We start from the raw sequence: 22229 nt of genomic DNA on the forward strand, positions 1-22229 counted from the left end.
AGGCAAGGCGATTCTGCATCACCATTGACCTAACCGCAATGACCTCGGTATCCACTAATTGGAAACCACCTGCTGTGTCAGTGGAAATCTGTCAACAATTGTGGACAATTTTCTGATTCTTCCTGCATTCAGGGTTATACCTACTAAAGGTATCACTGCCTCAAAAATGTCTCCCAAAATTTCTGAGAAACTTTCTCTTTTAAACCTATTTACATGATTACTAATTTCAAACGAACCTTCTGCATTTCTGTCAACATGAAACATTTTTGGAAAAACAAGACCAACATAACATGTCCCATACCAATGGTCTGGGAGATTATAATAAGCTTTGTCTCCACAGATAAAATAAATCCCAGGAAAAATTGGATCTTTGCCACCTTTGAATCCCCAACCTCCCATGATTTGGTAAGTGTCCTCACAATTGCTAGCACCTACAAAGTAATTATCAAAAAGAGTATTATCTCTCCTAATGCAAAGCTTGCCACTAATTGGTTTATCTATGTGAATTGCAACATTGTCAAAAGATTTGCCATTAAGCTTCTCATCCTCTTTCTGCCAAAACTTGGATTTGGTCTGTTTGACCTTTTCATTCCTTTTATAAATTGCCCTTCTTTCTTCAACTAAATTCAGGAAAGTCTTTTCCTCAGTTCTCAATTTACAAGTTAGATTATTTCTGTAAGCATACTCATAGGTGAGTTCATTAGTAACTAAAAAGAAATCCCTCATCTGTTTAGCTTGCTTGTGTTTATTTAAAGCATTCTCAATTTTCAGGTTAGCAAAAATCTCATCATAATTTGAATAATAATACTCCAAGCGACCAGTTTGATAAAATAAGCTAGCTATCACACTGCAGGTTATGCCATAAGTAAGAGGAAGCATATTGTATGTCACTCCCTCAGAAACAGAAGCAGGTAACTTTACACAGATGTAACAATCTTTGACACTCATAACCTTAACATATTCTCCCAAAAGTCTCGAAAATGTATTGCTAGAAAAATCACTAACAGACCTATCTTGATGAGCCTCTGGTCTGTGATCAATAACTTTGTTAGCTTTGTTTGTTGCACTATGTTTATTTTGACTAACTGAAGCTTTGCTTGTCATATTGACTTTCTACATCTCCTTATCGATCCCGAAAGGAAAGATGACAGCTAACACTAACCAGAGCAAAATTAATATGAGCATACATATCAGAGTCATTTTACAGCAATTTTTAAGAATGGAACATTTTGAAGTACTACGCTTCAAATCAACAGGCATTTTAGCTAGCCTTAACTTAGAAAAAGAAAACAAAAATGTAAAAATATGTCTAAATAAAAACCTAAATTTTTAAAACACCCCCCTTTTTCATTTTTTTTAACCCTCTAACAACTTTTCTTCGACCTTGTGTCACAAGTTATTTTCCAACTAAACACAATTTCTTCAACCTTGTGTCACCTAACACAATTTCTTCAGCCTTATGCCAAAAACAAAAACCTAAATTCTAACATAATAATACTTCAATCGTTGTCACTATTGTCTTCAACTTCTTCCTGACTACTGCTATTTATCTCAATTACAGGTGGAATTATAATATAAGCCCACTCAGGAGACTTATACTTCTGATTTGGTTTCAAAACTCTCTTTCTTTTTCTAGAGATAACCTCTATCTTTTTTCCTTCCTCTGCTTTCTTTTCAGGATCTTCTTGACTAGTTATCTCATTTACCTGCTCCCTTGATCTTTTTATTAACCTGACTCTCAACCCTCCGTTTTCACTTGGCCAGGTTTCACCTTTTCTTAGAATTTTCTTTTTGGTTCAGTTACATTAGATTCTGTTTTCCAAGATCTTTTTCTCAAACTTTCCCTTTGATAATCTTCATCACTTTCTCCAGAATCACTGTCAGAAATTTCAATTCTTGACTCAGGATCTTTTCTAATCGGCAGCTTCACTCCGTTAGGAACTGTACTTTTTATTCCATCACTGGTACTTGGCAATTCGTCTTCTTCCACTTCATCAAGTTCCGGATTTCTTGTTCCTGCATTCAGAGCTTATTCTCTGCTTTTCGATACTCTCCTGGTCTTGCTTTTGAACTTGAACAGATTTTTCTCTCTTCTCAGCTTCTCTTTCTTTATCTTGATTATATTCTTTTGCTGATTCCTTTTCTAGCAGATCTTCATCATTTTCAGAATCTATTTCAATAATTTCCAAATCCTTTTCATTCACTGAAGGTTTTTCCAGATGTCGACGTCTGTCGATCTTCAGAATCTTGATTTTCTTCAGTTTCTTCTTCAGAATCTGAATCAGCTGTTGTATCACTCTCTTCATCAGAGTTTTCAGGTGTAGGTATCGGAATAGTGTGGCTTGGATGAATCCACCTTCTTATTCCCCTACACTTTACTGCATTTGTCATCACAAGTATCACCTGCCTTGGTTTCTGCCACCTCTGTACCAGACAGTTTCTTCTTCGGTGAACTTTTGTTCTGACCCAATCTCCAGGTCTCAGATCATGTGTTAGCACTTTGTCTTTTGACTGTACTTCAGTTCCCACCTGATTAGACACAGAAGTTACGACGTCAGACAGCTTTTTACAATACTCCAAAATTGCACTGTCATTAATGCTCAACAGTTTTCCCACTGGTATGAATGCTTGTCTCATGACTCTACCCATGACAATATCATGAGGACTTAGACCTGTCTTTTTATCTGGTGTACGTCTCAGAGTCATCAAAACAAGTGGAAGAGCATCTGTCCACTTTATGCCTGTTTCTAGACACATTTTTCCAATTCTATTTTTAATTGTTCCATTAATTTGCTCTACAACTCCAGAAGCCTCTGGTCTGTATGCACAGTGAAACTTCTGCTCAATGTGTAAGGCTTCACAGATCAATTTTAACAGTCTGTTATCAAAATGTCCTCCTCTATCACTCTCTATGGTCACAGGGAATCCGTATCTTGGAATAATCTCACGTAGAAGCAACTTCGCTACAGTAATTGAATCACTATGTCGTGTGGGGAATGCTTCTACCCATCGTGAAAACAGACAAACAATCACCAAAACATATTGCAACCTGTTGTGTTTGGGCATTTCAATAAAATCCATCTGTAACCTGGTGAAAGGACCACCCTCTCGACCTATTATTCCCGTTCCCACAACTGATTTCCTGTTTGGGTTCATTTGTTGACAGATCAAACACCTTTGACAAAGAGACTCTGCAATTGTTCTAAACTTGGTATTATACCAAGTTTCCTTAAAAAGTCTAATCATTGAATCTCTCCCAACATGACCAGGGCCATGATACATCCTGGCCATGTCAGCAATCATGCAATTTGGTAAAACTATTCTGCCATCTTTGTAAGTCCAAACTCCATCCTCATCTCGCTGTCTACATTCTGCCTTCAACCATGTGTTTTTCTCATCATCATCAGCTTCATGTAAATCTTTGATATCCTGCCATGTCTCAACAATTGATGTTAGCATCAGTGAACTCGAAACAAATTCTTTGTTTTTCTCCCGATTAAGTGCATAATTATTCCTTGCACAGTACTTTGCTATTTCATCTGCGTAAGCATTCCCTTTGGTGATAAAATCCTCACCCTTTCTATGAGCTGCACACTTTACCACAGCAATTTCCTTTGGCAACTGTATGCCATCAATCAATCTTTTGATGAATTTTGCATTTTTAATTGGTGAACCTGCTGATGTCATATTGCCTCTCTGAGACCAGAGCTGTCCATAATCATGCACAACTCCGTATCCATATTGACTATCAGTAATTATGGTGACTCTCAGATCTTTTGCCAATTCACAAGCACAAATTAAAGCAATTAATTCAGCCACCTGTGCTGAACGAATTCCTTCAAGACATGAAGCTTCTTCAACATCTGCCACTGTGAAGACTGAATATGCTGCTTTCAAAATACCTCCCTCTGATCTTAGACAGGAGCCATCTACAAAGTAGACATAATCTGATTCAGGCAATGGTTCATCTTTAATGTCCTGTCTTGGCTTAGTACAGTATTCCATAACATCCAAGCATTCATATTCTACATTATTTTCATCACTAATTTCAGTATCAGGTAATAGTGTGGAAGGATTTAAATTCACACACCTTGCAATTGACACATTGTCTGATCCCAAAATTATCTTTTCATATTTGGTCAGTCTATTGCTTGTCAGATGTTGCGTTTTGCTTCTTGTAAGGAGAATTTCAACTGAATGGGGAACATAGACTTTTACAGGAAATCCCATTATGATCCCTTCACTCTGCTCAAGGCTAACACTAGTTGCAGCAACTGCTTTTAAGCAACCTGGTAAGGCTTTTGCAACTGGGTCAAGAACTGCTGAGAAATAAGCAATAGGCTTTCTCATGTTTCCATGTCTCTGAATTAACACGGACAAAGCACATCCTTCCCTTTCACTGCAGTACAGTTCGAAATCTTTCTCATAATCTGGCATGCCCAGAGCTGGAGTTTCACATAGACTTCTTTTTAAATTTTCAAAAGCTTCCAACTCAATTTCATTGAGAACAATTGGATCTTTTATGTCTGATTTTGTTAGTCTCTGTAGTGGTTTCACAATTACTGAAAATCCACTAATCCATTGACGACAATAACCAACCATTCCCAGAAACATTCTGACCTGTCTTTGTGTTTTTGGAGGTTGCATTCCCTGAATCATTTTTATTCTCTCAATTGTCACCTGTCTCATTCCTTTTGCAATTCGATGACCAAGGTATTTTACTTCTTGTTTACAAAATTGCAATTTTGCAGGGGACACTTTATGTCCTTTATCTGCCAGATGATTCAAGAGAATAATTGTATCTGTTAAACAGTTGTCTCTTGTTTTAGCTGCTATCAACAGATCGTCAATATATTGCACTAATGTCGATCTGCTAGGTAGATTTAAATCTTCCAAAGATTTCTTCAACAATTCATTAAAAATAGAAGGACTCTCTGTATACCCTTGAGGAATTCTACACCATGCGAGGGTTCTATTCTGGAATCTGAAAGCAAAGATTTCCTGACTCTCTGGATGTAATGGAACAGTAAAGAACGTATTGCAAAGATCAATAACAGTATACCATTCTGCATCATGTGGAATTTGGTAAAGAATGACTGCTGGATTTGGAACAACTGGACAACAAGGAACAACAATTTGATTAATTTTTCTCAAATCCTGAACTATTCTGTACGTTCCATTTGACTTTTTGATCCCCATAATCGGTGAATTACAAGGACTGCTTTCAATTTCTTTTAAAATACCTTGTTTAATGAATTTTTCAATCACAGGAATGACACCCTCAATTGTTTAAGCTTTCATTTTATACTGGGGAATGTTTGGAAATTCTATTCCCTGCTTCACTGTAATTTTGACTGGATCGACATGTTTCATTAGACCCATTTCATTTCCAGTCAAATCCCAAATTTCAGTTATGACTGTCTCTTTTAATTCCTCTGGTAAATTTTCCTTTTCAAATGCAGGAAATAATTTTGTTTCTTCTGCTTCAACCAACATCATTGTCAATCGGTACAACCCATCTTCTTCCATGGTTTGTAATTCAATTCCATCAGGTGAACAATATATTCTGCAATTAATTTTGCACAATATATCTCTCCCCAACAAGTTCACTGGACTACTGTTGCAAACTACAAATCTGTGTTCGTCTTTAAAATTGCCAATTTCAACCTTGACAGGATCAGTCAGATCTGTTTTAATCTGTTGATTACTTACTCCGACTACTTGGATGGTATCCCCAGAGAGAGGCAGGTTTTCAATTTCCACTGATCAAACAGTAGAACGCGTAGCTCCAGTGTCCACAAGAAAAGTGATTTCTACATCATTCACCTTTCCATTTACAAATGGACCAGACTGGTCAACCTCAAGAGTGGCTCCAATTACACACTCTTCCCCCTCTCTCGGGCACTGTCAGAAACGATCATCAGAATCACTTCCTTGATTTTCTGTCAACAAAAATTGTCCTGTTGCATTTTGCACATTTGATCTTTGAGCTCTTATTACCTGATCACTTCCTTCGAATCCCACACCTGGATTATATTTTTGACCCCCCCCCACAATTAGGAAATGGAGGTTGTGGAATCTGATTCTGTTGCTGTGCTAACTGATACTGTAGCTGTCGCTGAAGACTCAGGTCATTCAACTGTCGCTGTAGCTGTTGCTGCAGATCAACATCTGTGGGTTTAATGATGTATTTTTAAAATTTCTGGGTTGGTTTTTACACTCGCTTTTCCAATGCCCGATTTCGCCACAATTAAAACAAGGCAATTTCAGTTTTAATTCTTCAATTTTAGCATTATACTTTGACTTGTTGAAACTAATTTTAAATTTTCCTTGACCCTGATTCTGATTCTGAGCAAAATTTACATTTTTGTTCCCAAGATTAGCAATCTGTTGCTCAGCCACTTTCACTTGTGCCCACATTGCCTTTTCTTTTAACTTTTTCTGTTTCACTTCTAACTCATCACTGCAGTATTTTGCTTTTCTCAAAATATCATCAACTGAATTTGATTGCCATCCGACAATATTATTCCTGATCATTTCTCCAATTTCTGGTCTAAGACCATAAACAAATCTGTAGATAAAATGACTCTTATATTTTTCGTCTAATTTTTCATAACCACTGTACTGTTTGAAAACCAGTAATAATCTTTCATAAAATGAATGAACTGATTCTTTTGGTTCCTGATTTGTCCTGTCTATTTTTACCCAATCAACTTCTTTTGGGGCAATTTTATTTTTCAACCAGTAAATCACTTTTTCATATAAATCCATGACCACTGGGGCTGGAGCACCTGTTTCTTTAATTCGCTCCGGTTCTTCTTTTGGCCAACTTACAGCAATTTTACATTCTGTCCAAAGATCTGATGGGACAACAATGTCAAAAAATCCATCCAGATCAATCCACAGAACTTTTGAAACTTTGATAAATCTGTCTACCTGTCGATACCATTCCACAGGTTTTTCTCTCAACCGAGGAAAGTCATTTGTAAAAAGCAAAATATCTTGTCTTGACCATGGGACATGAACATATCCTCCACCTGCAATTTCTCTCATAGGAAATTGTTTAGACAGTTTATCCAATTTATCCAATCTTTCATCTTCCTTCTTTTTAGTCCACTTCACTCTCCATTTACTCAAGTCACCTAACATTTTGATGTAAACAATTAAATATTTTATATGCGTTATTCTTCCCATTGTGTTAAAGTTTCCAATATCCCTTTCTGTAAAATCTAATCTGTAATGTTTTCCAACATTTTTTTGTTTGCTCAAATCGATTTCCAGTTCAGCTGCCAGTTCTTCTAACTGATCATATTTATTCTTTGTTTTCCATTGAATGCTCTTACAGATGAACAGGAGTTCATCATCACGATAAAATTTTAAACTATCAGGACCAATTGTGCCAATTATTAATTCTTCTAAGTCTGCTTTCAATTTCGCAACATCAAATGTTGAATTTGAATGTCTTTTCTCAGGAGTCTCAGCATCTGATTCTGCACCCATTGGTGACTGATTAAAAGAACCTTGATTAAAAGTTAAATCAGGCATTTTTGTTTTCTCACGATGAATTTCAGATAAATCTGAATAGAATTTCTCAGCTACTCTTTGAATTTCTGCATTTAATGGAATTGTCAATCCTGGTTGTTTAATTTCTTTTTGATCAAAAACAGGCTGAACAGGACCAATCGTTACTGGAACTGTCACTGCTTCCATGCCTTTAGTTATCTGTCGAATTAATTTTTCTTTTGATCGTAAATATTCTGAAGTATTTGTAATTTCCTCATCTCTGACAACTCTCGTTAAATTTTTAGGAGCTTCTCTTTCCATTGGAGTTTCTGAAAACTTTCTGCTTTCATTATAAACACTAGAATTAGTTCTGAATTCTAATCTTTCTGGAGTTTCAAAAGATTCAGAATTATTTGGGTACAATTTGGGTGAATCATTCAATGGAGGTGCACTTGGTGTGGTTTCTGTAGAAACCATCGGAGTAGACCATGAACAAGGCTGTCTAAGTGGAGTTTTCTTTTTATTCGTGGTGAAAATTTCTTCTAAGACTGCATCTTCTGATTCACTTTCTACAGCAACATTATTTTTATTTTCAGTTCTCTTTTCACCTGGAGACCCTAAAACCATTTCTCTAATTAAATAGAGACCATCGCACATATCTCCCTGTCTCCACATACGCATTCTATCTTCATGCGTTTCTCTTCTGTAACTTGGTATTTTTGGAGGTCTTTTTATCCCACTTGCTTCTTTTTGAAGTTGAAACATCTCATCCTCCCATTCAACTAAAGCTTCAAATTGTGTTGGTCTAGGCTTAGTTATAAGAGCTGACATCTTTTCTCTTAAATTCCTTAAAATTTTCATATTTAATGAACCATCGTCCGGCCAAACTAATAGGCCGTCATATTTTGTATAATGTTTCCATACATCAAACCACAGAACAGTATGATAACCATATTCACCTTCCATATACGTTGCAGGTGTCTTGTATTTATGAAGTAATTTACCACCTCGCGTTTCAATTTTCTTGTCAGGTGAAAATAAATTTTTCAATTTCTGAAGCATTGTAAGCTTTTTCTCAACATGTTTGTAATAATAACTCATTTTTAAATCAAATCCACTTACTTGGAAATAATCGTAAAAGTTTCCTGGTTGTTCCGTAACACCAACCAATCCGTGCGCGAAACACACCAACAAACCAATCAGGTTCGAGTTACGTCACTACTTTGCTTGACCAATAAGAATGGAGCTTTTCCATAAAAGCCAATCAGTATCTAGCTTCACTAAGTCACGTGAGCCAATCAGAGTACAGCCTGTGACGTATGATATCCAATCACTGCGCGGACCGTGTGACGTACACAGCCGCTGCGTTTTTTTTTTTGCGTCTCACTCTCAGCGCTCACCCCTCCTTTACAAAAACTTTTCACAGCGCCATTTTAAGAACACTTTTTCAATGAAATTTAATTAACAACGACAAAAAGGACGACTCATTTATCTGTTTCTCTAAAAAGTGACAGAATTTTACAGACTTACAAGAATTCTTTTATGGGGAATAGACGACGCTATTCTCACAGAATATACATTCGCCGATAAAGTAAACTTCTACTTTACCCTTCAAACAGTTAAATAACGAACGCGTTTCCCTCTGAATGCACTTTAAGTAGCAATTCAAAGTTTGACTCGAACAAAATTACAGAATCAATTACGCACTTTCAAACGGAAAATATCCCTAACCATACACACATGAAATCTTGGCAGGACTCTAACCAACCACAGATAACATGAATTGTTAATAAAATAAGCGACGTTATTTTACCCTTCATTCAAGCTTGAATATATTCTATTACTTTCTCACAGTGAGTTTTAGAACGGGCTCATTGTCCCTATACTCAAAGTTTTAATTTCATAGATAATCCTCACTGTACATACATTCTATCTAACACACCTATATCCCTAACACGTGCTGTACGACCACAACACTTGTGATATACGGCGATATCACAATACTGAAACAGATCAAATGTACTGTGTGACTAACCTTTCGTCACACTACTCTGTACCGGTACAACTAGGATTTTTCACACTGCAGGAAAAAAACTTTCAACTACATGTAACAAGAAAACGAACTCAACGAATGTTAGACATCGATCCTATGTAACTACCATGTAACATGTTGGTTACCATAGCAACCATCAAGTCTGCTACCAGGAAATTGATCCAGCGGCCTATAAGAAATATGTCTTAAACTACACTACCTACCTTCACAAAAATCACTATTAATCATAAATCAATCACAAGGCCCATAAACTAACAATGACATATTTTGACCAACTGAATCATGTGACCTAATTAACCTATTCAGAAATTATATACATTTATATACAACCGTGGTAAATGAATTCATCATATTTTACAAAACCCTACTAATTAATTAAGTCACTGTGGCGATAAGATCTTGCTAATGGCAACCTAAACTCATGAAATAACAAGACCAGCTTGTCTTCCAAAGTAAGATTTTTATTAGCTATTTATTTTGAATTTGCATTAAAATTCTTTATTAAAGCATTTTTATTAGAATCATTGCAAATAATTATAACAGTTTTATAAAATTTAAAAATATCATTCAAATAGAAAATATCATTCTGGCAATATTAAATCCTAAGTCCCTAACTACGTTTGCTATATTAAAGAAATAAAGAGTAAAGTCTTTTGAGGGTTCTTACGTGCTCCAAGGAATGTTCTTCTGCACGACACCCTCCATCAAAGGTCAGCAAGAAGCAACCTTCCTCTTCCAAGGGGAAGAGTTTTTATACCTTTCTACGCTAAGCTAATTCAAGTAAAAGTATAATTTTCTGCTGAACTCAGAGTTCCATTGGCTGTTAAGTGACACCATCGTGTCATTCCATTTTTTAGAACATCAGTTCCGTCACTTTCTTAGAGTCCATTGTCTCTAGTTTTCGAACAACGAGGCTTCCTCCAGTTTGCAACATTAACCGAAAACAAATCATTGCTTCCTCGGATATGAAATTGTCGTATACTCCCCTGCCGGTTCCTGGCCTTGGACTTGCTTGACTGAAGAACAGTTAGCTCATCACAATATTTTGTTTCAGGCAGCAGGAATTTTTCCATCATGGACTCTCTTTTGCTCCGAGCAGAATTTAGCAAGCACGAATGCACTAGGCCCAAAATAAAATTACCTAGCTGAAGCACACAAATAAAGCAGCATTTATATCTACCACTCTTTATTTAATCCAACAGGATTCTTTATGCACCTGTAAAGAGTAAAGAGACACCACATAGACAAGAAAGCAAAATAAGCTCATGCCATTATTTAAAACAGCTGCTATTAGTTATGACATAACAATAGACAAGATTAATGTATTATTTTCCACATAAATGAAAATGCAACATAATGCACGTTTATGAGCACACATGTTAATAACCCTCGTGTCTTTTGTGAATGCAACTTTTTAGAACTAGGTTGAATTAATACTCATGCAGTACAAATTGTTAGCATAATTGATTAAATTATGGAAGTGTGACTTCACGAGCTGAAATGAAAACATTTCTGAATCTCGCTCCATCACTTGAAGGGAACAGATCCTCCAGTAAATTAATTAACAGATTTCTTACTGTAGATATCCGGGAGACAGCCATTACAACGCGGGCTTTACACCGCGCTACCATTACGATGCAGCCATCACAACGCAAGTCGTTACAACGACTTGCGCTGGATGGCGCTATATACTAAGGAATAGTATGATTTACTATTCCAACACCTTCCGTACTGTTACGTAGGCTGGAGTTGGAATAGTAAATCATACTATTCCTAAATCCAGCGCCTCCAGCGCAAGTCGTTGTAACGACTTGCGTCGTGATGGCTGCGTCGTAATGGTAGTGCGGTGTAAAGCCTGCGTTGTAATGACATACATCCAGATATCCGATCTCCTATGATGACTGGACTCAACAATCACTGTCAAACACAGTCACTTGCTCATTGTTACAGTAAACATACAATTCCAAAACGATGTTCTTTCTATCAATCAATCAAGTCATATTTATAGAGCGCTTCTTGTCACCCCGGAGGGTATCCAGGCGCTTACTGCTTGTTTCATTCAAACAACCAAGTCTTGAGTCCCTTACTGAAGGCGGTCTATGTCTAGTCAACAATGTATCATGTATCAGTAAACAAAATAAGTGACAGTGGTGCTTTGAGAATGAAACCAGATTAGTAAATCACATTTTTAGAACTATATAGCCATACAAAGGGAATTAAATTTAATTTGAAACAAGTGACAAAGGAAGTAGCACACTCATTTCAAGCTGAATAAAATTTAGTTGCAAAAAAACACTAAATGTGCTATTTCCTTTACTGAAGGAAACTTGTTACACAGAAATGATAGTTACTTTAAACATTTTAGAACAGTATTAAACAATACAGAATGTAATATAAGGAGAATTGAACCAATACCCATTTTTTGACTTTGGAATATTAGAAAATTATTGTTTCATGATCTTTGAGTAATGGAATGTTACTTAGGATTAGATATGGCCTACTCTCTCCAATGTGAACTCCCCGCCTCTGTAAATGCCAGACTAAGGGTTATCCCACCAAGGAGAAAAAGAGAGAGAGAGAGATACAAGTGGTAATCTTTTGGAGAAGGGTGCAATTCTACAATTCCAGAGTTTTCAAAGTAAACTGAATTAGGGGTTCTGGGTAGAAAAACAAATCACATTTATTCTGGTATGTGGGTAAGCCAGAATTAGCCCCCCAGCAGCCACAATACAGCAGAAGCAGCGAACAGGGCAGAGAGTCGGGTAATTACTTCTGTTGCTAGTATTTGGAGAACTGCAGAAGCGAAAGGAAAGAAGTAATGGAAAAGACAGAGTAATGCCTACTGGGCCTATCTCCTGAGGAACCAAGAAAAAGGGAGAAAAAACAACAAAAGTGCTAGAACACCAAACAGGTGTAACTTCAGGTTTATCTCCATTTATGGCTATACAACATTAGAAGGATTATTATATTATGTTGCTACTAGTGTACCGACAGGTTACCAGTAGCGGCCCATGGTGGGAGTGCTGCCGGATGCTGACGTGGGGCAGGGGAGGGGCAGGGTGGGGGGTGGTAAACTCCGGAAGACGAGGGGATGCAGCTCGCTCAACGAAATTCGTTTTATTTATTTATTTGTGTACTTACCTCTGTGCAGCCATATTCCGGAGTTTACTATCAATAATCAAGTACCCCAAAAACTCCACAGTAGTGGTGTCAAAAAGCCATCCATTTTAGCATAAAGGTGATATTATAACACAGCGTGTGTGTTTGTAAAGTGTTTTTTTATCCATGGGCCTCCTGGCATGGAAATAACAGTTGTTTACTGGTATTAAACTCAATGGTACTAATTTCTATCAATCTCAGGAGGATGAAAGGCTGAGTCTAACCTGTGACCATGAGGCCAATCACAGAATCTTGGAGTGGATGGTCCCTTTACTATTGCAGTGCTGCTTTCACATGTGATATGTGAGTTTTGAAGGTATCAGAGTTCAGCAAAATTATCTCGCTAGACATTACAAAACATAGCCAAGAAACCCTGTAATCCCTCATGAATAAAATACTAAAATGTTACAAGAACATTGCCAAGCCCAAATGGCATGACCTGGGAAAACTGTTTTCCACTCATTACCCTTCCAGACTCTGACTAGATGATAAGCTACTTTCAAATCGAATTTAGTGAATAAAGTTGACATTTCTCATCTAATAAGACAGATATCAAGGGCAAGAGGTAATGGTTCTTTACCGTAATCCTGTTAATGCCCTTCTAATCTGTACATATCCTCAACTCCACCTCCTTTCCTAAGTACAAACACTTCTGGTGAAAGAGCGGGAGACTAGGAGGGTCTAATAAAACCACTGGTTAAATGTGTGTCTAGATACTAGCTAGTTATCAGATAACTGCATAGTATTCCTAATCCATCTGGGAACTGATTTAAGTTTTTAATTTAACAAGGCAGTTCATATAATTGTTGAGGATTCTTCTATTCTATCAGCTATGACTCATTTGTACTGAGAGGAGGGGTCCCAGCAAATCGTAAACAGAAAATTGACTTGGAATGAATAGTAAAAGTGTAGAGCAAAGTTAGACAATAATCAATTGGCATACATTGTTGTTTATTCACAATGTGGACATGTATTATATATCACAAGGGTAAATTGATAATATACTCCAACGATATTCAAAAAGTGTCCCTGGAACGGAGGGGAGTGGTGTAGTGAAGGATAGTGCAGATAAAATAGTGACATAAAAAGGCCAAATAGCCACACTGTACTATGTATATTCAGTTGAACATAGATAAAGCCATCATCAATATAAAAGTTCCTTAGAAACACAAAGCATACTCCACATAATACATTCAATGTCATGTTCATGGGGTGGAGCTGAAAACAACAGAAAGCTGTCAACGTTTCGACCCCTTAGAAGTGGTAGGCATTAGTAAAGTCCTTGCAGTGGGGTCTTCATCAGGACAAGGGCGGGGCAAAGGACCTATTCGGTAAGTAATAAATAATTTCAATACATCGCATCAATCTAGAATTAATTATATTCATTCCAAGTAAATTTTCTGTTTACGATTTGCTGGGACCCCTCCTCTCAGTACCTTTAGTACCCAGGTCCCAGCAACTTATACTGGGTGAACCCCCTCTTTTTACATGACTCATTTGTAGGCAGCAGTGATGCCACCTGACTCTTAAAGATCTTACATTTATTTTTGCAGTTTTTTGAAAAATGACCTGACCTTCCACAATACAAATACAAACCACTTGCACACCTCCGGTCTCACTCTTTGTTTAGATGTGTGCCCTCTGACACCTCCTAACTGCATTGGGTCAGAAGGATCTGCTATTTTACTCTCTTCTGTTTTAGGCCGCTCTGCTAATATTCAAGTTTTTCTGATTTATATACAACAAATGATGATCCAGCCATGGTGCTAATTCTGTAAGCTCATCACAATTGGTAGGAGATTAATGACCTGCTGTAAGACATCTTTCAGTTCACTATGAACGCTTTGATAAAACCAAGATACCCTTTTTGTTTCTGGCCAATCAGTCTCAGCTAGCAATTGTTTGCCCATAGCAATATACCTCAACAGTTCTTTGATTGTCCCTTTTTTAAATTTAATAACTATTGATCTAAAGAAAGGATATGTGATTTGCTTTCAAACACCGTCCATATCTGATCATAGAATTCAGAAGAATTGTAATGTAAAGGGTTGTATTTCCACTTAAGTATGACAGGGCTGAGGCATGGCCAAGCTGCTGACCAAGATGGCCGTGTAGCTCTGGAGCTCCGCCAAACTCCCAGAGATCTAGGCCCTTTGGGTGGCATTGGCCGTGGCAAATGCAAATGTAGCCGCGGAGAAGTATTCCGGCACACTGACATGTTCAGAGCCATGGGGAGTCGAAAATCTAACCTTTGGGTACGGGAACCCGCCGCGGGGGCCAATGACGACACCGGGCCTATTGGCCCGGGATGAGCCGGGAGCTTGCGTGGTCCAGTAATCGGCCGTTGAGGCCGCGCCCTCATGCACCAGCGCTGATGGCCACACCGGGAGCAGGCGAGATCTCTGCGAGAACCTGGGAACTGGAGCAGATGTTCCACCCTGGAAAGAAATGTGGATGGCGGGGAGTGTGGCGCTGGGCCATGTGCCTCCTGGAGGTAAGACAAACCAGCAACTTCCCCGTAGGCTCCGTGCTGATGGGGTCCACTGATGAGTATGGGGACTGGCCGCCGGGCCGTACTGGTGCGGCTTGGTTCAGTGCTCCCCCTCCATACAATTACTTGCCACTACCTGGTGCCGCACAGGCAAAAGACACCGACCCCGCATAACAACAATTCCTGCACAACACAGCGGCGCTCATGGTGGGCACAAAGGAGAGGCTAAATAGATGTTGGGCTCTGGCTGGGTCTCTCATGGGATTCCCCTGCCCAGCACTACACACAGCACTGTGAAGCAGAGAAGTGACCGCCCCCTCGAGGAGGGACCACGCTTGGTCCCACGCCGCAGTCGCTTGTGAGTGAGTGGTCATCCTGGCCATCTGGAGACCTGCTGAACAAGGACACTGAGGGTGCCGGCTGCACAGCATAAGCCTACAAACAAACAGTTGATCCAACACTGCATAGTACATCGGACATGGGCCGCGGAGACCCCAAGCAATGTAAGCTGACTTTTGATAAGGCAGGCAGAGGGCTAGAAGCACCGGGCTCTGTGATAGCAGTGGGTGGCGGTGTACCCGCAGCCCCTGCGGTCGTCCCACAGTGAATGGAAGCCCTCATGCTGGAACTTCGGTGGTCTTCAAGGCACTGGACACACGTTTTGACTTGTTAGATAAGCGCTTAGACACAATCGGTGCAAGGTTAGATCATCACGAGGGCAGGCTTGACACCGCAGAGGGAAGGATCTCAGATCTGGAGGATTGCTCTGCTCAGACCACCAAGAGACTGGAGTGCACGGAGAACTTCCTGAAATCCGTAGCCAATAAGAATGAAGATTTGGGAAAGATGCAACAATGTCCGCATAACTGGAATCCCTGAGTTCACAAATTCAGGCCACCTGGACCGATTTGTGGAGAAGCTCCCAGTCGATCTGTTCTGCCATGAATCCTTCACTGCCACGTTTGTGGTTGAAAGAGCACACTGCACACTTGGGCCCAAGCCCAATCCGGGATGCCCCCCATGGGCGATCATTGTGCGTCTTTTAAACTTCAAAGACAGAGATACTGCATTGCGGATGGCCCAGGAGAAAGGTTCATTGGAATTGCAGGGGTCCCAGATATCATTATATCCAGACTTTACTGCCATGGTACAGGACTCGCGCCAGAAATTTGAGGGTGTCAAAGCCAATCTTCATAATTGGGACTGAGGTATGGTGTGCTGTACCCAGCATGCTTGAAAGTGGATGTAAATGGGCGGTCTCAGATTTTTGACTCACCAACTGCAGTGCAGGAGTTCCTTCATTCCGCTCCAAAACCAGTCACCCTCCCCGTATAAGTCACCTCATATCTCTGACTCTGGGGCCAGCATGGAACTGTTCTGGGCCAGTTAAAATGACTGCCACTGTCCAAAGGTGTATGTTCGACGAAAGGACCTTTTGCCCCCACTGGTAACAATGCTCAAGTACATGTGCATAAGTCACCTGCTGCATGGCTACGGCCAACAACACTGGTCATTACATATTAGCAGGGATCAGGGTCTCGGCATAGCGTTGACACCGATTTTTCATGATACTCGAATTACAATGTGCAAAGATATGTACCCATATGCACATCACGTTTCTTTTGCAACCACTTGCATTGTAAGATCATAGCCACAGTACAGAAAGAAAAAATAAGTTTAACTTCGTCCCAACATTGAGTACAGTGCAATCACCCCCCTCCTGCACCCCCCAACTGGCTTCCTTCCGGTCCTTCTAATGACTTGTAATGACTTGTGTTGTAATACCTGCGTTGTAAAGGTATTGTGGTGTAAATACCGCAATGTAACCGATGTTTCCCTTGGGTGGCACAATCATTGCTGCAGCCCCACTAGGAACATTAAATTTACAGGGCCTGGGTACATGTAATGCACTTTACTAGGGACTTATAAGTAATTTAACTATGCCAATTGGGTATAAATCAATGTTACCATGTTTTAAGAAGTGAGCACAAGCAGTTTAACACTGGTTAGCAGGGGTAAAGTGCACAGAGTCCTAAAGGAAACAAAAACGATTTTAACAAAAAAGGGGGGGAGAAGGCACAAAATGTGGGGGTGACCATGCAGAAAGGGCCATTAAAAAACCTCCTCCCCGCCACCCCTTGTTCATAGAACTCCTCCCTCCCATATATGATTTCTTACCTGACAGAGCCACGCTCCCAAGTGAGGCATGGCTGGAGCCGAGTTCCTCTGCAGTGTACGACGGTCTTAGGAAGCAAGACAGCTGATTAGCAGGCCTCCCGCTGTCAGTCTTCTTTGTGCTTTCTTATTTGCCATCTCAGTTGTCATTCACTTAGCCCCGTCAATACTCGGAAATTCCTCACACCGGTCTGGCCTGCCTGCTCCTTGTGCTCACTTACTTCTCCTTTGCCTGACTTCCGTCTTTTTACGTCCTCTTCTTCTTCCTGTGTTCCATCTTTTTACTTCCTCTTCTTCCTCCTGTGGAGACAGAGGGCATCCTTTGTCTATTTGTCTTGTCTCACTCTGTTGTCTGTTTTCCTTTCTTATTCTTTTCATTTTCTGTTCCTGCAGGTGGAGACTGAAGTGATCTGGAGTCGTGTTGCCTCAGGACCTACAGGTGCGTGCCCTATGTCTTCCTCAGTTTCCTCACAGTCACTTACAATCTAACATTTTAAATTTAAACAGGCACTGAAATTCGCCATTTATTGTTAACTGAGGTAACTATAAATCACCCCATGAAGTAACTGTAACTCGCGCCCTCACCATGCGCTGCATAAACCCTCACATATTACAACACTCCTGACATGTTCAATTACAGCATTGATAACATCACTGATGAGATGCAAAATGACATCATTTATGACAACACTGTGCATGGCAGGGGCGTTAGAAAGACAGCCTGGAAAGGGCACATCCAAGGTGAACTGGCCCAAAACCAGTTCTGTAATGCAGAGAATACACATCCCCTGTCTGCTTTTTCTGGACAAAAGTGGGAGTTGCTGACCCACTTGTTGTTCCAGTTCTGTGTTCTCTTTGACTAAGGAAGGGGGTGCTCGGCAGAGTACGCAAAGGACTGATATGCGACCAGAGCTGATGTCTATTTAACAACCAGTCCCAAAGGTGTGGGGACTTCACCTGGAGGCTGATCTGGATAGAAGAGCTGTTTCCATGCCCTTAAGTACATGGATGCTGATTTGCCAAAGAAGAAGAGAGAAGGAGTGAGACAACCCTGCAGGGGGTGTTGACTTCCAGGGTGAGCATGAGGCAGCTGACCTTGAAGCTGTGGGTCCATCCACTCAGAAGAGATTTGAGAGAAATTGACAAGTATAATTCCATAACTCCATTGTACGCCACTCTACTGTATGACACTCCACTATACGCTATTCCACTCTCCGCCTCTCCGCGCCACTCCATTCTATGCTATTCCACTCTACACCACGCCACTCTACGCCACTCTACCCCACTCCACTCTACGCTATTCCACTCTACTCAACTTAACTCCATCCATTGATGTGGCAATCGACGAATCGACCTGGGTCGATTACTTTTCAAAGATATTCAGAGAGGGACCATCGGACACAACCGTACATTCTACTGCTGCTCCACTTTCTCCCCCCTATCCAATGGAAATAGATATTGACCTTGCGGAAGTCCAACTAGCCATCAAGGTCAGTAAAAGTAATAAAGCCCCGGGACCCGACGGTGTCCCAGTAGATCTATTCAAAGCCAATCAAGATCTCTGGGCACCACTACTTACAAAGGTCCTTAAGGCAACTTGTGAGGTGAGACTATTGGACTCAGGGTCCAAATCAATCATGGTCCCCATTTTCAAAAAGGGGAACCGTCAGGAGGTATCATGTTACCGTCCGATCTCCCTGCTGGACTCGCTGGGTAAAATCGTGGGCAGGATTATCCTGGAGCGACTGCAGCAGTGAGCGGAGGATGGCAGGATACTTTCAGATATCCAGTTCGGTTTCAGGGAGGGTTTAGGGACAGTGGAACAGGCATTAAACATTAAACATAAATTAAATATGTACGTGCAAAAGCGGGCAGTATCCACATGGTATACTTGGATCTGTCCGCAGCCTTCGATTGCATCTGTCATAATAAACTGTGGTCAATACTCCTGAAAATGGGGGTGGACTTACATTTGGTAAATTTCCTATGCGAACTTTATACAAATGCCACAGCCAAGGTGAGGTTCGGCGCTAAAGGGGAGTTATCGGCATCGTTTGGAGTGGAAAGGGGAGTGAGACAAGGATGTGTCCTGGCTCCCTTTCTTTTTACGCTTTATACCAACGGCCTAGAACAAGCCATGCTGAATGGGAGTCAGGACCTTCCTCAAGTTAATAATCGCCCGATCCCGGCATTGCTCTACTCAGACGATGCCGTGATATTGGCACGCACTCCCCTAGAGCTCCAGAAGGCTCTAAACAGGTATTCCCAATTCATGGGTGATTTAGACTTACGTATTAATATTAAAAAAACTTTCGTTATGAGTGTTCAACCAGTTAAACAAAAACGGAAAAGTATATTCTTAAACAAGGAGAAACTGGAACAAACACCACACTATCCATATCTGGGTATAACTATCGACCACAAATTAAGGGGCCTATTACGATTGCGGTTTTCGGCCCGGAGGATGCGGAAAAACCGCAGCGGACCCACCAAAGACCCACCACCACATTAGGATGGCGGGTGGGTCCTGGTTTCCGTCCGCAGCTTTTCCGCCGCGGTTGGCTTACAACCGCGGCGGAAAAGCTCTAATATGGTGGCGGTGTCTCTCAGACACCGCCAGCCATATTAGGATGGGCTTTAAAAAATGCTTTTCCGCGGCGGGATTTCCGCCGTGGAAAAGCATGTGGAACTTCACTGTGGGGGCCCGTTGCGGGCCCCCTGGGTGAAGGGGGCGTGGGGGTGCACATGGGGGGTACCTATGGTACCCCCCTGCATTTGTATGAAGAACTCTCTGCATACAAATGCAATGTATGCATTTTTACCATTGCGGCGGGTGCAGCTTGAAGCCGTACCCGCCGCAATGGTAAAAATAGAGGATGTGACTGCCAGGGTGGCGGTCACATCCTAATTGGACAGAAGGGAACTCCGCAGGCCATGCGGAGGTTCCCTCCTCCTCTATGGTCGCGGACGGACTCAAGTCCGTCCGCGATCATAATGGGCCCCTAAATTGGTTTACCGCAATAGAGTCCAGAAAATATCATCTGGCAAGAACTACTATGGCTCTGGTAAACTTTTCAAAAAAATTAGGAAGGAGGCCACCAGCAGAACTCCTAAAGATATACAGAGCCAAATGTCAGTCAGTGGCGTTATACGGTGCAGGAGTGTGGAGGTATGCGAACACCAAAAATTTACAACTAGCAGAAAATAAATTTCTTTGATTTCTTCTAGTTGTATCTAAAAGTACATCCACACTTGTCTGCCATACTGAACTGGGAATCTCCTACATCACGGACCTAGTAAAAATACAGCCACTTCTCCTCTGGCATCGTATACGGTCGGGGGGAAAAACACACTTACCCAGCAAATTATTCTTGATTGCACATCCCTGGATCACTCACTTAAGATAGGTTGGTTGGCATATATAAAAGGCTTTCTACATGACCTAGGATTGGAAAAATACTATTTGGATCCCATAACAATCCGGTCATTATCTAGAAAGGCCTTACAGGCACCCTCGCTTGCTCATCTAGAAGAAATTCGATTAGGAAATGAAGCTTCCAAACCATCTGTTCAACACAGTATAGCTGTACAGTTAACTACATCTATTCAGCCTTATTTAACCTATGATCTAACTATCTTTGAGAGATTTCTCTTAATAAGATTTAGGTTAAACATTTTCCATCGTTTGGTCGCTTTCCCGGAAAAAAATAACTGGGATTCTGTTTTATCTTTATGTCCTTGCGACGAGACCTCAATTCAGGCCACTATCCATACCTTCTTTTTCTGTAAGTTCTATAGAGAGCATAGAAAGTATTGGCTTATACCTTTATTAAGATATGTTGGAATAAGAAGATGTCGTCCAGCCTTGCTATTTTTACAATCACTGAGCGAGGAGTGGATGTTAAAAATTTACTGTAAAATTTTTGAAGTGTATTTTACGCCATCGATTGAATCTGTAGCTGAATTCTGATATATATGAATTCATAGAGTAAAACGGGACCGTAGTCTCTGGAAACATTTTTAATTAATTTTAACTATTTATAATGTATCTGTTTTTATATGTAAAATTTTGTATTAAGTGTCAGTATCTCGTTTTAAAGTTGATCACGAAATGTAAATGATTTATGCAACTGCTTTTATGGTTTTTTTACCTGCTAAAAACCGAATAAAGAAATACTTAGACTTAAACTTAAACTCTGTGCTATTCCACTGTATGCCACTGCACCCTCTCTCACTCCACTGCACAACACCCCACTCTATGCCTCTCCACTCTATGCTACTCCACTCTACACTATTAGACTCTACCACACTCAACACCACTCCACTCTTTATGCTATTCTATTGTACACTCTATGGTACTCCACTCTACAACACTCCACTGTATGCTACTCCACTCTGTGCCACTCCGCTGTATGCCACTACACTGTACATCTCTCCACTGTGCCCCATTCCAGTCTACACCATTCCACTATATGCTATTCCACTGTATGCAACTACACTCTATGCCACTTAACGCCATGCTTGTCACCCTACTCTAATGTATGCCGCTCCACTGTACGCTATACCACTGCACGCTACTCTACTGTACCCTACTCCACTGTACACCCCTCCACTATTCTACTATATGCCATGCCACTCCACTCTACACTACTACACTCTACAACACTCCACTGTACATTATTCCACTGTATGCAACTCCACTCTATGCTGCTCCACTGTGCGCTATTCCGCTGTCCACTACTCTACTGCACCCCATTCAACTCTCGACCACTCCCCTGTAAGCCACTCAACTCTGCGGCACTCCACTGTATGCTATTCTAGTCTATGCACTCTACTCTACGCCCCTCC

This window comes from Lissotriton helveticus, chromosome 2_2, assembly GCF_964261635.1.
Source record: "Lissotriton helveticus chromosome 2_2, aLisHel1.1, whole genome shotgun sequence".
Taxonomy (NCBI): Eukaryota; Metazoa; Chordata; class Amphibia; order Caudata; family Salamandridae; genus Lissotriton; species Lissotriton helveticus.